This window comes from Silene latifolia, chromosome 9 (assembly GCF_048544455.1).
Source record: "Silene latifolia isolate original U9 population chromosome 9, ASM4854445v1, whole genome shotgun sequence".
Classification (NCBI taxonomy): domain Eukaryota; kingdom Viridiplantae; phylum Streptophyta; class Magnoliopsida; order Caryophyllales; family Caryophyllaceae; genus Silene; species Silene latifolia.
The window spans coordinates 28131433-28147537 of NC_133534.1; the positions used below are offsets into that span (position 1 = coordinate 28131433).

The 16105-nt window shown below is 37.8% G+C and overlaps 1 long non-coding RNA gene across 1 annotated transcript; it reads left to right on the top strand.

The window, feature by feature from the left end:
* The first annotated feature begins 13276 nt into the window (after positions 1 to 13276).
* Positions 13277 to 14181, top strand: LOC141602557 (uncharacterized). Its single transcript, XR_012524523.1, has 2 exons — positions 13277 to 13352; positions 13968 to 14181. It is a non-coding gene; the product is annotated as an uncharacterized LOC141602557 (long non-coding RNA).
* Positions 14182 to 16105: the final 1924 nt, after the last annotated feature.

Genomic DNA, 16105 nt, shown 5'->3' on the forward strand with positions numbered 1-16105 from the left:
GGTGGTGTGTATCCGCATGTCTAGGTCTGCGCAGATTTTAGGCTAGGGTTGTGTTGTGTCTTGGCCATGTTTTATTAATATTAACCGCTGAGCCAAGATACCGGTTCGATTACCTTCCCTACCTCGTGGTATAGACTCGAGTTACAGAGTGACTATTGACGGTACTAAGAACTTATGCCTGTCTTTGATATATTTCCCTTTCTTGTATGGTGATTTTATGAATTGTAATAGGTGAGATGTAAGCCGGTTACAATTGATAAAGTTTGGATTACTATTTGTTATATGTTTCACATGATAGTTTAGTTTGGTCAGTTAGGGGGGTCATAGGTTAGAATACTTGATAATTAAATTGTTTATCATGTTGTTTACATGTTTTATTACATGTTACATTAAATATGACGTTTCGTGGCTGGGAGGACTCGAAGTTACTCCCCACTGAATTGTGGCTTTCGTGTTTGTATAAAATGCGATTGACAGGTACTTGATGCTTAGTTGGGGTTCACGGACGAGCTAGTGAGCAAGAGAACCTTGGACCTAGTTTGGCTATTTTTGTAGAAACCTTTTAACTTTAGGTTATGTATAAATTTTGAAGGGACATATGTCTCCCTTGTTGATTTTGGTTTGTATCATTCTATTTTCTTATTTAGCTATGGCATGTAAATTAGTTCGTTAGCATTGCAGGTTTTGGGCACCCTCCTCTTGGGATTGTTGGAAATGTTTGTGGTTGATTTAGGAAAGTTTTAAAAATTACAGGTTTTGTCTAGTTGAACCAATTACAAACATATCCTGTCAGTTTTTCTAGAGAATTTACGCGTTTAATTATCGCTATTTTTTAAGGGTGTCACATCCAAGCACCCAAAACTTCCATTTCCAGAAAGGATTGCTCCCACGACCATTCTGGCATGCACCCCACAATAATCAACCCCACAAAAACTAACCCCACAAGAAGGTCCCTTACAAAAACTATCCCCCGAGGAATACCCCTCAAAAGTACCCTCGCGAGCCCGAAATCAGCGGTATCTGGAGAGACGACGCAAAGGATGTCTACATAGTTCCGGGAAAAGGCAAACGGGCAAAAGAGATCGGTCACCTTACCCGATCCGAGCGCCCCTACCAGAATCCGAACAATACAACAACCAATCCAACAATAAATGACCGAGTCGCCCCGGACGTGGACGCTCAACCCAAGGTTCCCGAAAAATCGATCCTTAAACAGCTGCAAAAAGCCTAGACCGAAATTTCCATTGGGCAACTGATCGCCACGTCCTTCGAACATCGACAGGCTTTGCTGCAAGCCTTGGGAAAGTTGACATTTCCCTCTACCTACTCTCCTGAAGAACTGATAGCACACATGACAAGGGATGTCCCTGACCTGAACAACCCGGTCATCTATTTCGACGAAGATATCCCTCCATTCGGAGCCAACCATAACCTGGCCCTATACATCACTGTACAGTGCCTGAAGAAGAATGTACCTATGGTCCTGGTGGATGACGGATCGGCGGTCAATGTCATTTCCCTCTAGACGGCTCATAAGCTGGGTATCAAGGAAGCTGACCTGGTCCCGACTAATCAAGGGGTACGTGCCTATGACGGTACTCGTCGTAAGGTTGCGGGGCTCATCACCTTGAGCATCGCAACTGGACCCCTGGAAAGATAAGCCATTTTTCAGGTGGTCGATATCAACGCCTCTTTCAAGATGCTTCTGGGACGCCCCTGGATTCACGCCGCAGAGGCCGTCACCTCAACCCTTCATCAGAAAATCAGGGTCCCTTTTAACGGGAAAACAATCACAATTCCTGTATCCCCGATCAAGGCTACCATGAAGAAGGGAATAGCCTCTCAGGTCATTGAAGAGGACGACAGTGAAATGTGAGGATTCCAAGCTGTGAATGCCCTAACCTATGAATCATCGCCCTTTGATTGTGACCCGTTCTCGAACCTCACAGTCAACCGCATATTGATGCGCCCGGGTTATTTCCCGGGCTTACCTCTGTGGGCAATGGGCCCACGGGGGCGCTTGGGAAATAAGTGTTTGTATTTGTGGAGTCGCCACCAATTTATTGTGGAAAATTGGAAACCGTTCGAATACCTCGTGCCATGTCAAGACACAAAGTAGTGACATGAACACCAAGAACTCGTTACCGTTAGCATTCTATGTCTAAAATGACTCTCGTGGATGCCAATGAACACGAATGTTCACAGAGATCTGGAGTAAGGGGGGAGGTACGTATTATGAAGCTCTTTTGATCGAACACCTAATCCCGCCCGCCTCGATAGCGGCCTCTACTAATGATTAGGGAAATCGTCTATACTTGATATATCGTTGATTATATGCATGCAATGCAACATCCAAGTTTTAATCCTAGCATGTGAAAATTTAACTAAGTCGGTTAACAATTAATTAGCAAACAATTGGGTCGAAGTAGGAATTTAAGATTAATTACATGTGGAAGCATACAAACAATGCGATAAAAGAAATACAATAATAAATACAATAATTACAACGGATTAATGATTTATGTCGAAAATACCTTTAAAAACGGATAATTTGGGGAAAAAAAAGAATAAATAAATAAACGACCAGGAATTAGGCGATAATACGAATAATAGTAGATTAATACGTAAACTAATTAAACTAGGCCAAGGCAGAAAGGGAGTTCAGAGACAGAAATCAACCTGGAACAGGCGCAGCAGAGCTGTACCCTCTGGAAGAGGCGCAGCAGTTGCTGCGTCTGTTCCAAGGCTGAGTTCTGGCTGTGAAGCCGGAACTGCAAATCGTTAGTATTCGTGGGTGAAATTTAATGATTGATTACGATATTTACTCGGATGGAATTGATATATTTCATTAATTACACACGAATGAGTCATAAAAGTAATAAAACATGGATGAGACGAATGTGGATGAATTAATATTTACAAGATTAAAAGAGGATTATTAACAAATTAACAAATTAAACTAATTAGGCTAAATACGATGGATCAATGACGAATATATGATGGTGACGATAAATAACAGATGCAAATATGTCAATGATGAATTCCAGAGACTCAATATTGATGAATTGAATCTCTAAAACCCGAATTGATTTTAATGACGAAAACCCGCAAATATGAGTTACTTGGGATTTAAGTCGGATTTAATGATGAATTATACGTGTTAATGATGATAAATAACATACATGTGAGATGATTATGTTAATATACCAAAAAATTAAAGAAAACAAACGAAAACGAATAAAGAGAACGAATTACAGAGGACGAAGGAAGAAGAAAGGAAGCAAGAATTGCGGCAGCCTCACGAAGAGGCGCAGCAGGTACTGCGCTCCTTCGAAGAGGCGCAGCAGTTGCTGCGTCCTTTCTCGACGGTTTGTCTTCTGGTAATCCGTAAAAAGAGTTTTAAACGAGGTTTTATAAATCGGTTTTAATAAGTATTTTCGACATAAACCTTACAATAGTGATACAAAAAGTAAAGAACAATAAATAAAAGAGAGATTTACACCCTCAGACTTACATGTTTGACGAAACGAGATGAACTAAGTTTATGATTAGTGATGCTCGACTCGAATGTAACAAAAGTGCCCTCGTAAGAGGAAAACGATTAAGATTAATTAAGTTGATTGATGTGGAGTTGGTCAAATTGGTCGGTCATGCAAACGAGGCTGGTACTCAGAAGGATCCGAGCTTACGTGGTCGAATGTTCAAGCACGTAGACGCCAAAAAGTAAGAACGTGGTCTAGAATGCAAAGGGAGAAGAGAAGGGCGGACACTCGCGTGATAAATATGAGGAGCGAAGGCTCCTATTTATACTAATCACGGAATTAGGGTTTAGGAAAGGAGAGAAAGATTCGGAAACAACCGACTTAGGTTAAACACGGAAACTTGGACAAAAAGAAAACCTTGAGGAAAAGGCGCAGCAGGTCCTGCGTCCCTTGGAAGAGGCGCAACACTTGCTGCGTCCTTTCCTCAGAGGGTTCCTCCTGCGCAAGAAAGCGCGTTTGACAGCCTGTCGTATTTTAGGCATAACTTTCTCTACAAGACTCGGAAAAGGTGATTTCGGTGGCGTTGGAAAGCTAAGAAAGAGATCTAGAACTTTCTGTGAAATAGGCCTAACCCAAAAAAGTCGTTATCACCTCGTAAAACGGGCCTAAAGGTAGGGTTGTCATTTTAACTAAATGAAATGCACATTTTGTAATGTAAACATTTAGTTTATCCCAAAGAAGTGACATGGGACTCAAAATGAGAATAATCATGACATTTTATGACATCCTAACCTTAGGTAGACAAGCACATTGCTTTGACTCGGGATTTGACGGTTTTAGGAAATGAAGACGGTTTTTGACCCGGACTCCAAATGAACTCTAATTACTGCCAAAACGACCGTATCGGCGCGTAGATGACAATTAAGAGGTAGACACCAGTGTTTGAGCGTTTACTTGATGATAAACTTACGAACTGTCACAAATCGTTCCGCGTACCAAACATGCGGCCCAATCATCACCGGGTGGTTTGCGGGAGGTGCAGAAATGAGGTGTCTACAAAGCCCCCACTTTGACTGAGGCTTGGACAAGGCGAAAGTCAAAGTATAGCCATCAGGTCAATCGAAGATTACAACCTGACGACTATGGCGACGCGAGGCGGCTCAAGGGGTCTGAGCCAAGGACCTGTCGTCGGGAACATTTTAGAGTCTGTCGACTATCGGGGAGGGTCGTTTAAAGTCCATTAGACTACGTAAGGAAGCTCGCCAGCCATAAGAAGAGACCATACCTGAGACTTCTTTCTCGAGATGTTTCCGGAGTTGCGTAGGAGCTAAGGGTAAGCATAGGAGCTAAGGGTAAGCGTAGGAGCTAAGGGTAAGACCTAAAAGATATATAAGGATTGTGCTAGGGTGTGAGACCCTAAAGGAAAACATCGTCGGGAAGGAGGTCAAATATAAGTTCAACTTAAGGGGTAACCAAGGTTTGAGTCTAGGAACTCTAAGGAAGTGATAATCCTAAAGGAATATTGATGCCCGTCGTTGTGTGCACCAAAAATAAATTTATAATTCCTAACTACAACTATAGATAGCGGTAGCAGGGTCGAACCACAGAGAGGCAGATGTAATTATTAGTTGTCAAAATTCAGTCCAAGGTAACAATGATGTGGGGGTTTGATTGAATTGGTCTATAACTAATGAGCTATAAACTAAAGAAATGTATAAAATCAAATATAAAAAGGGGTACTAAGATGGTCGGTTCACTGTAGTTTCGGCAGCAGCATACTAAGTAGGTCTGAAATAAACACATGAGGCGGGAAAACAAGAGGTCCTCTCGGTCCACTCTTAACAAGTAGCGTCTTTCGATCTCGCTACGGGTCCCTAATATCGCTAGTACTGACTCTCGTCCTGAAAAGTGATTAATAACCTAAACTTTACCTATCTTTCGATCTCAGCATAGTCTAGGCGTTTTAATTGGTAGTCTGACAACCTTCCCTATCTTCCGATCTAATGGGTCAGTCAAATACTAAGCAATCAATTAGTCGCGTGCACTCGATTCATCAAATATAGAATTTAAATCAATTAAAACGAAACAAAACCCCACGTGGTCAGTCGATCGAATGGGTATGTCAGTCGATCGACCGGCATGCGATTTCAGGGTCTACAAACTAATGCCGCCTAACCTACAGTTCCCCTACATCCTAGCACAAGGTATTTAGTTACTCATGATATTGGTAAAAACAACAACAAGATTAACGAAATAGACTACTGAATTCATGCTTAAAATAGTTAAATAACGAGTAACAATAAACGATAATCGGTTTCGGGAAACTAACTAGCAATTCTATACTATGAATAAAATAAGCAATGAAACTGAACAGAAGAATACCGAAAAGGAATTGCAGAGCCAGATCCAAACCGAAAGCGAAGGGAACTTTATAAATTGGAAGAACAATAATCTCGAACCCTAATTATGAAAGTAGAACTAAAACTAAATTAAAGCTTGATAAAAACTCGATGATTGTTCTCAAAACCTAGCTTACGTTATATAGAATACAACGTAGTTCTTATTTCCAAAACCTAACTACTATGGGCTTGCTTATTCTCGATCTTTTAATTCACGCAGATTAGCGGCTTGGTCGATCGACGACTGAGTCCGGTCGATCGACTGGTAAGCTCTGAACAGTGGCTTCTGGAAGTCGTGGTATGGTCGATCGACCATAGGTAGCGGCCGATCGACTGCTTTAGCTGATACTTGACTTCTAAATTCTCGTGGATTTGTCTTTTGGACCTCGAAATGCGCACCAAGCTCGTTCCTTGAGTAAATACTTTACGACAAATGCAGTGCAAGGTACTCGGGGACGGATTTAGCTCAAAATCTACTCATTTCCGCATAAATCTGCAATATTACATAAAAATGCGAAAGTAGACGAATTGGGGGCAAATAGTAGCATAAACTACACAAATGAGCTTTGAAATGCGTGTAAAATGAGGTGTAAAACATCATATTTAAGACACGCATCAAATTTGATCCTAAAAGGAAAAGGTGATCCTAAAGGAATATGATCCTAAAAGGTATAAGGTGATCCTAAGGAATATGATCCTAAAAGGAAAATGTGATCCTAAAGGAATATGATCCTAAAAGGTATAAGGTGTGATACCCCGAGTAAATTTTTATTATTTAGTCGAGTTAAGAAAATTCTTTGTTTGAAAGGGGAAAGAATTTTTATTTATTAGGGACGAGAAGGTACACAAATGAAATGAATCTGTCCTAGAGGGAGATATTGACTCAATAAAATTCGAAAGGCGTAGTAACCTAGTATAGGTAAGACCCTAAAATAAAAATAAAATAGTTCGGTTGGAATCCGACTCAATAATAACTTGACCCGTAGAATTTTTGCTAGACCTATCTCAAAGAAAATAACCCGTAAAGTAAAATATCTAGATATTTTACGAATTTAATATATTCTAATGAATTTCAACATGTGACAATATGTAAATAAACAAAAAAAATAAAAAAAATAATAATAAAAGTGTTATGGTGATGAGCTAACCACGTGTAAACCTAGGGGGGAGGGGTTGACATTTTTGGTGGTAAGAATGCCACGTACAAACATAGAGAATGTAGGCTAGTGTATCAAACCGACTTTGCAAATCTATAAATAGGCAATGTTCCATGCACTTTTGACACACAAATAAAATGTAGATCATTACTACTAATTATTTAGTGGAGTAGCAAACATTTGGTGAGGTGCTCGTCGGGTATATTTCCTACCCCTTCGTCTTAAGTTAATATAATGAGTAAGTATATTATCGTTATAATTACTCAACTGATATTATAATGTACGTGAATTATTGTTTATGTGATAAAGTTATGTTATACCTGTATATTTTACGTAAGGCGGTTTACGTGAGATATGACTGTGGTACTGTTTGTGTTAATAATTGACGTTATAATGCTCACGTGATAATGGTAATGATAAAATATCATTGCTAAGAGGTACATTTGGCCAATGTATCGTCTGGGACATTATTATTGGAAGGGACCGGACCACATTATTATTTTATCCCGTGTACATGGATGTGAGCTCTGAAGTGGGCTCGGCAGGGGGCTCGGCAATTGGCTCCGCCCCGTTATATCCGGATAAAAAGAAAGAAAAAGAAAAAAAAAAGAGAAAAAGAGAAAAAAGAGAAAAAAGAGAAAAAAAATGGTTATCCTGTGTACACGGAGGAGGGCATAGCCTAAGGGAGTCTCGGCTCCGTAATGTGGCCCTGTTCAATAATAATGACCCGAATTATATTAATTTGAGTTGGAGGTTATGGGAAATATACTCAACCTGTGGTTGGTTGACCCTTTATTTTATTAATTTTTTTCAGGTACAGGAAACAGGGAAGGGCACGAGTGAGGTTGACGCAAGAAATAGAATGAGAATAATGTATCATAATAATATTATCTTATCAATAAGACTGGTTACTAGTTATTCGGTTATACTAAAGAGTAATGTAAGCCTTGTATTTCTCTGTATGGGGAAATACGGCGGTAACGCTCTGTAATTTCCGCTGCTATTAATAAAATATACCATTTTGTACACCTGTTGTTTACGGGGCGTTACAAAAGTGGTATCAGAGCTTAGGCTAAAGAATGAAAAAAAAAATTATTTAATAAATTATTTGGATAAAAAAAAAAAAATTGACCGAGAGATGGGTAGACGTCCTAGGAATCATGGGTAGCTTATAGGATTTTATCTTGTTTATTTGCTTGTTAACTTATGTTATTACCTTATTTGACTTTATGATATTGTTTTTGTGTCCTTTTTGTATTTATCGTTAGTGCACTATTTGATACGGTCCTTGGGGACATATCTTTCTATATATGTGCACACTTTTAAGATCATAGGTTAAATAAGAAAAAAAAAAGTATAAAGAACTACTAGGTTCAATTTTACTGTCATGTCACAAGGTTAGAGACATTAGAGGATGGGTGAGAAATAGAGTCTAATTCCATGAATGCAGAATGAAATGGAAGTACTATACTTTAGTCATTTAGACTCTCGAACCATGAAAAATACAATATTATCGAGGTATAATAAATTTTTTTTAATGCCCAATATTTAAGGATATAGTCCAAAGTAGATTGCACTAGATTCACTTAACGACAACGACGTAGCAAATGTCGATGTTTTTCAATAACGGAATGATGAAATATTATGTCCGAACGAGTTCGAGAAGATGATGGTTTTTGGTAATTTATATTAACTAAGAAGGTGTGATATATGTAGGATATAGATAAACTGAGTTAAGTGACTGTCACGATTTTTGAAATCCTGACTTGTAAAGGAAAAGAAAAAAGTTTGTCATATTTGTTATGGAAGAATAAGGTTATGCCTAACTTTGTGGAGGAATGGAGGCGGGAGTTAGGAGTATAGCAATGAATTGAATAAGGCGATTTTTATATAATAGGAAAAGAGAGAGAACAAGAAAAGGAATCGAGTACGATGGAGTCAATGTAAGTACATTTATGGAGTTCGAATTTTAGAGGCATTTGTATGGTAGACACAAGGCGGAAGAGTTTTAAAGTTTGGGTCAGAAATATTTTGGCTTCAAGCCAATATATTGAGGATGTTAGAAAAAAATATTTGGAGGTTTGAAGGTATAAAGTTTTAGGGACTTGTAAACGTTAAATCAGATAATTATTTCACTTAATTATGGAGAATGTTGGATTAATTCTTTTGGAGTTCATTAGAGAGCATCACAAATTAAAGTCTTATTAGAGTTTTGAAGATTTTGTGGGTTGAGGACTTGGATGATATTATTAAGGGATTTATGGCTAATAGAGTTGTACTTAAGTCGTTTGGATTATGCTAATGAGATTGACATGAATTGGGATACTTAGAGGTAAAATGAAAGGATAAAAATATTTTCTGTTTTAATTTGTATTTTGAGAATGACTGTGATTTTGGGGATTGAAATTTGGAAGTTGTTGGTTGTTGACAGTAATTAGGTAATATGCTGATGATGGTGAAATTTGGATTATAGAGTTTTGCTTCAAAGAAAGTACTAGATTAGTGAATGCACTTTTTGTAAGTTACTTGTGATTAAGATGATAAGATCGTGATACCATGTGATTACATTAATTATTTCATGGATCTATAGATCGCATAGTAGACATGAGTGAAGGTATCTTGTGGAATTAGTGGTTTATTAGGGAGTATTAATGTGGGTTACTAAGGAATTGTGGATTGATGGAATATTAAGGATTAGAGTTATGAAGTTTTAGTTGGGGAACATTTGGATATTTTCATGAAGCCCAAATTGAAAGATCCAGTTAAGATGAGAGGGTCATTTACTGTTTTGAAGGATCGATGTTGAAACAGTATTAGCATAAGACAATATCGTTATATTTTGTAGTTGAGATGTCAACTTGGGAATGGAGCCTAAGTGGTCCGAGAATCTCTGATCGTTTAAGACGTCCGAGGTTCGATTTCTAATAAAAGCCAAAAAAAAAAAAAAAAAAAAAAAAAAAAAAGGTTACCCTATTTTTAACTTTTTAAACATGATTAATATGTGTAGTTTATTTGACAAGTTGTTAAGGCGATAATCAAACTTCTAAAAATAAACAAAACACGTAGATGAATAACATGATTGATAAGATCAAAGAGAGGACAAGCAATAATTATTCATTTCGTAATATAAACTATAATTATTGCAAATACCGCTACTAATACACATATTAGTATCATTATAAAGCTAATGAGTGTCTTCACTTCATTAAGGGACTTTGTAACAGAATTATAAAGCTCGTCGGAAGAGATATCGGGTGATATATTTGATGAATTACCGGATGATTTATCCATAATTTAGAGAGAAGATTTTTATGAGATTATGGATAAGAAGTAAATGAAGCGGGTGGATAAAATGGTTATTTTTTGTGGTTTTTATAGAAAAAAATTTTTTTTTTTTAAAAAAAGAAAAAGAAAAAAAAAGTGTCGGTGGGTACTGTATTACTGTAGCGTCAGTGGGCACTGTAGCGTCAGTGAACAGTAAGTGTCGGTGGAACCGTAAATAAGTAGACAGTCTATTTATACAGTCAATAAATTAAGTTATATAAAGTGATAATGTATAAATTAGGAAAAGGCAGAGGAAATTGGTTTGAACTTAATATTCAACGCTCTTATTCCTTGACATATAAGCTAAGTTGTACAGTGGCGCTTCTACACAGAAGTACGTTGTGTCTTGGACAAATTAGAAAATGCTATTGGATTTTAAGGTAGGTTTGCATGAGATGGGGTAAAATAGTCGAAGTTTCTCATGGATTGTAATATAGAAATTCAATACCCCCTTTGTAGGACATATGTGGTAGTAAAGGCACATAGTGGTAACTGTTTTGTAGTTTACCTACCCCTAGTTAGAAAATTCGGGATTCAATATGATGATAGAGGAAATTAGATTTAGTTAACTAGTATTGTATGTTTAGAAGATTTAAAAAGATACGGGATTAGAAAAAAAATAGTTTGACTTATTATGTATGATGACGGGTTTTATGATTGTGAAAGCAGTGAGTGTACCTAATAGTGGAAATTTTGAATGAAGGAGAAAATAATACTCATGTACCTTATGTTAGTACACCTTTTAAGGGAATTAGTTGTATAAAAACATTTGACATATGTGATGACATCATAGGAAGGTACGAGATGTTAGAATTTGTCACAAAATGTCTAACTAGTCAGCAAGCGAAAATTGAACGACAAAGGAGAGGACGACTTTTACAGCCTTTAGACATTCCATCATAGAAATGGGAGTCGATAAGAATGAACTTTGTGACAATATTGTCTTTGACACCAAAAGGAATGAATGAGATATGGGTGATTTAGACCGACTAACTAAAAAGGCAGGCTTTTGTTTAGCAATCAAAACCACGTGGAACTCGGAACAGTTGACAAAGAAATATATAAAAGAAATTGTTGGATTACACGAAGTTCCCAAAACCATTGTGTCGGATCGTGACACAAACTTCTTAGCGAAATTTTGGTAAAGTTTCCAAAATGCCATTGGTACTCATTTGAACTATAGCAATACTTTTCACCCACAAACCACTATACAAACACAGAGAGCAATTCAAACTTTAGAGGAATTGTTGAGAGCATGTGTTCTAGAAATTCAGGGGTCTTGGGAACAATATTTGCCCTTGATAGAATTTTCATACAATAATGATTATCGTTCTAGCATTGGAGTGGATGCTTTTAAGGCTTTATATGAGAGAAAATGTAGATCCCCTAATATATTGAGATGATATTGATGAATTGAGGGTCATTTGATCAAACCAGGAAACCTCAGACAAAGTGAAAATCATATAAGGGAAAATGAGAACTGTTCAAAGTTGTCAAAAGAGTTGACCTAACCTTAAAGACGACAAGTTGAATTTTAAGTAGGTGATTCAAATTTCCTAAAGTATCACCAACGAAAAAGGGTTTATTAGATTCGGGAAACAGAGAAAATTGAACCCAAGATACATATGACCATTTGAGATAGTGGAGCGAGTTGGAAATGTTGCATATAGACTACCCCTTCCAATAGAACTTTCTAGAATCCATGAGGTTTTTCATGTGTCACTCTTAAGAAAGTATATCTCCGACCCTAGCCATGTCATTAACTTACCTCCAGTGCAAGTTAGAGAGGACCTAACCTACGAAGAGAAATCGATTCAAATTTTAGATCACAAAGAAAAGGCTCTTCGAAACAAGGTAATTCCACTAGTAAAGGTTGGTAAATAACCCTTCGAGCATGATCGTGGTTAGCAAATGGAATGGTTCTGCAGCTTACCCTTAATAAAAATGACATGTCAAGCTCACAGTGAGTGTACTTCTCAAGGCCTTTTCCTTTATCACCCATAAAGGTATACTTAATCTCCCATGCAGTGTGACAGTCCTCTTCTTCCTCAACACCAATTAATTCAAGTATTCCTTTGCCCCGAAGGGTTTGAAAAAAAAAAAATTCATCCCCTCTCAATAACTTAAACTTCCTTAAATTTTCAGCAACTAAAAGGAGTCGAAGAATTCTTCCAACATCACAAAATATGCGCACTTCTGTATTTTGTTAGTCTTGTTTGATTTCAACCTGGTTTAAGAATTGCTAAAAGTTTTGTGATCATATAACGATGACACAGAGGCGACTTGGGAAACAGAATAGAAAAAGTCGATATCCTTATTTGTTCCAATAAGTTAATACTCCAAGTTTCGAGGACGAAACTTATTTTAAGGGGGGTAGAATGTGATACCCCGAGTAAATTTTTATTATTTAGTCGAGTTAAGAAAATTCTTTGTTTGAAAGGGGAAAGAATTTTTATTTATTAGGGACGAGAAGGTACACAAATGAAATGAATCTGTCCTAGAGGGAGATATTGACTCAATAAAATTCGAAAGGCGTAGTAACCTAGTATAGGTAAGACCCTAAAATAAAAATAAAATAGTTCGGTTGGAATCCGACTCAATAATAACTTGACCCGTAGAATTTTTGCTAGACCTATCTCAAAGAAAATAACCCGTAAAGTAAAATATCTAGATATTTTACGAATTTAATATATTCTAATGAATTTCAACATGTGACAATATGTAAATAAACAAAAAAAAATAAAAAAAATAATAATAAAAGTGTTATGGTGATGAGCTAACCACGTGTAAACCTAGGGGGGAGGGGTTGACATTTTTGGTGGTAAGAATGCCACGTACAAACATAGAGAATGTAGGCTAGTGTATCAAACCGACTTTGCAAATCTATAAATAGGCAATGTTCCATGCACTTTTGACACACAAATAAAATGTAGATCATTACTACTAATTATTTAGTGGAGTAGCAAACATTTGGTGAGGTGCTCCGTCAGGTATATTTCCTACCCCTTCGTCTTAAGTTAATATAATGAGTAAGTATATTATCGTTATAATTACTCAACTGATATTATAATGTACGTGAATTATTGTTTATGTGATAAAGTTATGTTATACCTGTATATTTTACGTAAGGCGGTTTACGTGAGATATGACTGTGGTACTGTTTGTGTTAATAATTGACGTTATAATGCTCACGTGATAATGGTAATGATAAAATATCATTGCTAAGAGGTACATTTGGCCAATGTATCGTCTGGGACATTATTATTGGAAGGGACCGGACCACATTATTATTTTATCCCGTGTACATGGATGTGAGCTCTGAAGTGGGCTCGGCAGGGGGCTCGGCAATTGGCTCCGCCCCGTTATATCCGGATAAAAAGAAAGAAAAAGAAAAAAAAAAGAGAAAAAGAGAAAAAAGAGAAAAAAGAGAAAAAAAATGGTTATCCTGTGTACACGGAGGAGGGCATAGCCTAAGGGAGTCTCGGCTCCGTAATGTGGCCCTGTTCAATAATAATGACCCGAATTATATTAATTTGAGTTGGAGGTTATGGGAAATATACTCAACCTGTGGTTGGTTGACCCTTTATTTTATTAATTTTTTTCAGGTACAGGAAACAGGGAAGGGCACGAGTGAGGTTGACGCAAGAAATAGAATGAGAATAATGTATCATAATAATATTATCTTATCAATAAGACTGGTTACTAGTTATTCGGTTATACTAAAGAGTAATGTAAGCCTTGTATTTCTCTGTATGGGGAAATACGGCGGTAACGCTCTGTAATTTCCGCTGCTATTAATAAAATATACCATTTTGTACACCTGTTGTTTACGGGGCGTTACATAAGGTGATCCTAAGGAATATGATCCTAAAAGGAAAAGGTGATCCTAAAGGAATATGATCCTAAAGGGTATAAGTATGTGAACTCTAAGGAGTTTGGGAACTTAAAAGAAGCTAGGTGTGTGAACCTGGGTATATGAACCTAAAAGCACGGCTGGTATGGGAACCTAAAGGCTTATGAACCTAAGAGGATTCGGGATCCTAGGGTTAAGTTTAGGAACTTACTGGGTTACTAATTCTTGTTTTAAATGCGCGCACTTAAGCTTTCTGAGGTATGAGAACTCCAAAAGGATTTATGGGTTTATGAACCTAAGGACGTTCGTGTGGGAGTTTAAAGGCTTATGAACCTAAAGGAAGCCATTTTGGGATCTAAGAATCTAGGGGTCACAAGGATTCTGAAGAAACTTCTTAACACTTCCGAAAGCTAACTCTGAAGGCTATCTCTCACTACAAGAAAGACTGGAGGAAGGATTATCCCAAAGGTTATCTAAAGGATTGTCTGAAAGATTAAGGTAAGTTTCTGAAAGATCTGAAGGGTTTATCCTGAAAAGGGGTTACCTGAAAGATATGAGGGTTTATCCTGAAAAGGGTTATCTAAAAGATATGAAGGTTTATCCTAAAGGGATGAAGGATCACCTGGGGGTATCTGTCTGTCTCTGTCCTCAAGCAAACTCTCACTGGGAATAAAACGATGATTTTGGGAGAAGACAGCATGACACAGTCTGGAACTGCTGGGAGAAATCTGCTTGCGTTCAGCTCTAAACAAATTCCGGAAGGATTTGGGGTCGATGTTGATCTCAATGTCTCGAAAGGGAATGTCTGTCCGTGTACTCTCGTTGGGGGAACAAAATAGAGGTCTGTCAAAACACCTGTCAAAGAGTATTCGCTCGTTGTGGCAAGCGAGGTCTTGATAAAGTACTGCTTCTGTACTTACCTGCATGGTTAGTAACCACACAAGAATGCAATCTAATATATGCACGTAAGCGATTATCACATGGACCTCGAATGAGGAAACACATAGGTTTTGCAAAACTTATTTCTTTATAAAAGTTGTTTAAAACTTGTTCAAAGAAATTTGTCGTTTGTAATGCGTCATGCATATTCAATGGGCTTTAGACATAGGACTTGACATGACACAGACCTACTAGGACACGACGCGAAATGTAGACTTAGGTTTGACTGACGCGACACTAACTTAGATTTGACGCGACACAAGGATGGCTTTGACAGACTTTGTTTAAGTATGCGCAACCCCTAGCCAAGTATGGGTGACAATGCGTATCAATTCCAAAGGTATAAGAATTGCAAGAATGATGAAGGCATATAAAGGCAAGTCATGAGCCGTGGAGCAGCTGTCTACTAGGACTTCTTTCACCACCGTTTGCTGTAAAATAGACCTCTCTTGAGGCACGATGACTTGGAGAATTGATCTAAGATCTTTGTCATTGTCCGGACCGAGTACTAGCTAGACTTAGAGGAATAAAGGAAGGGTTGCATCTTGGAAGAGAAGCCCCCAGGATGAGAAGATGACTCTAGACTTTGGTAAAAAAGAGGCTGGGTGACAATAAGGAGCCCCCAGTATAGAGGTGTTGGTTGTGGAAGGGATGTTAATTGAGGCTGGAAGGTTGAAATAGAGGTTGAAAGTTGGTAATTGAGGTGGTTGTGTCCTTGAGGACTACCTACGTATTCACGTGAAGTGAAATCAAACCAGATCATAGTTCCGAGGTTTGGTTGTGGTTGTATCCTTCTTGTTTAAGAAAGGACTGCCTATGTATCCACCTGAAAAGGTGAAATCAAACCATGCTCGTAGTTCAGGTGTGTGCCTAAGCTATGTTGTTAGGGCCTTAAAGTGCAGGGTCACAAGGGTGTATTCCTTTGGTGACTCGAAGAACTGATTTGAGATA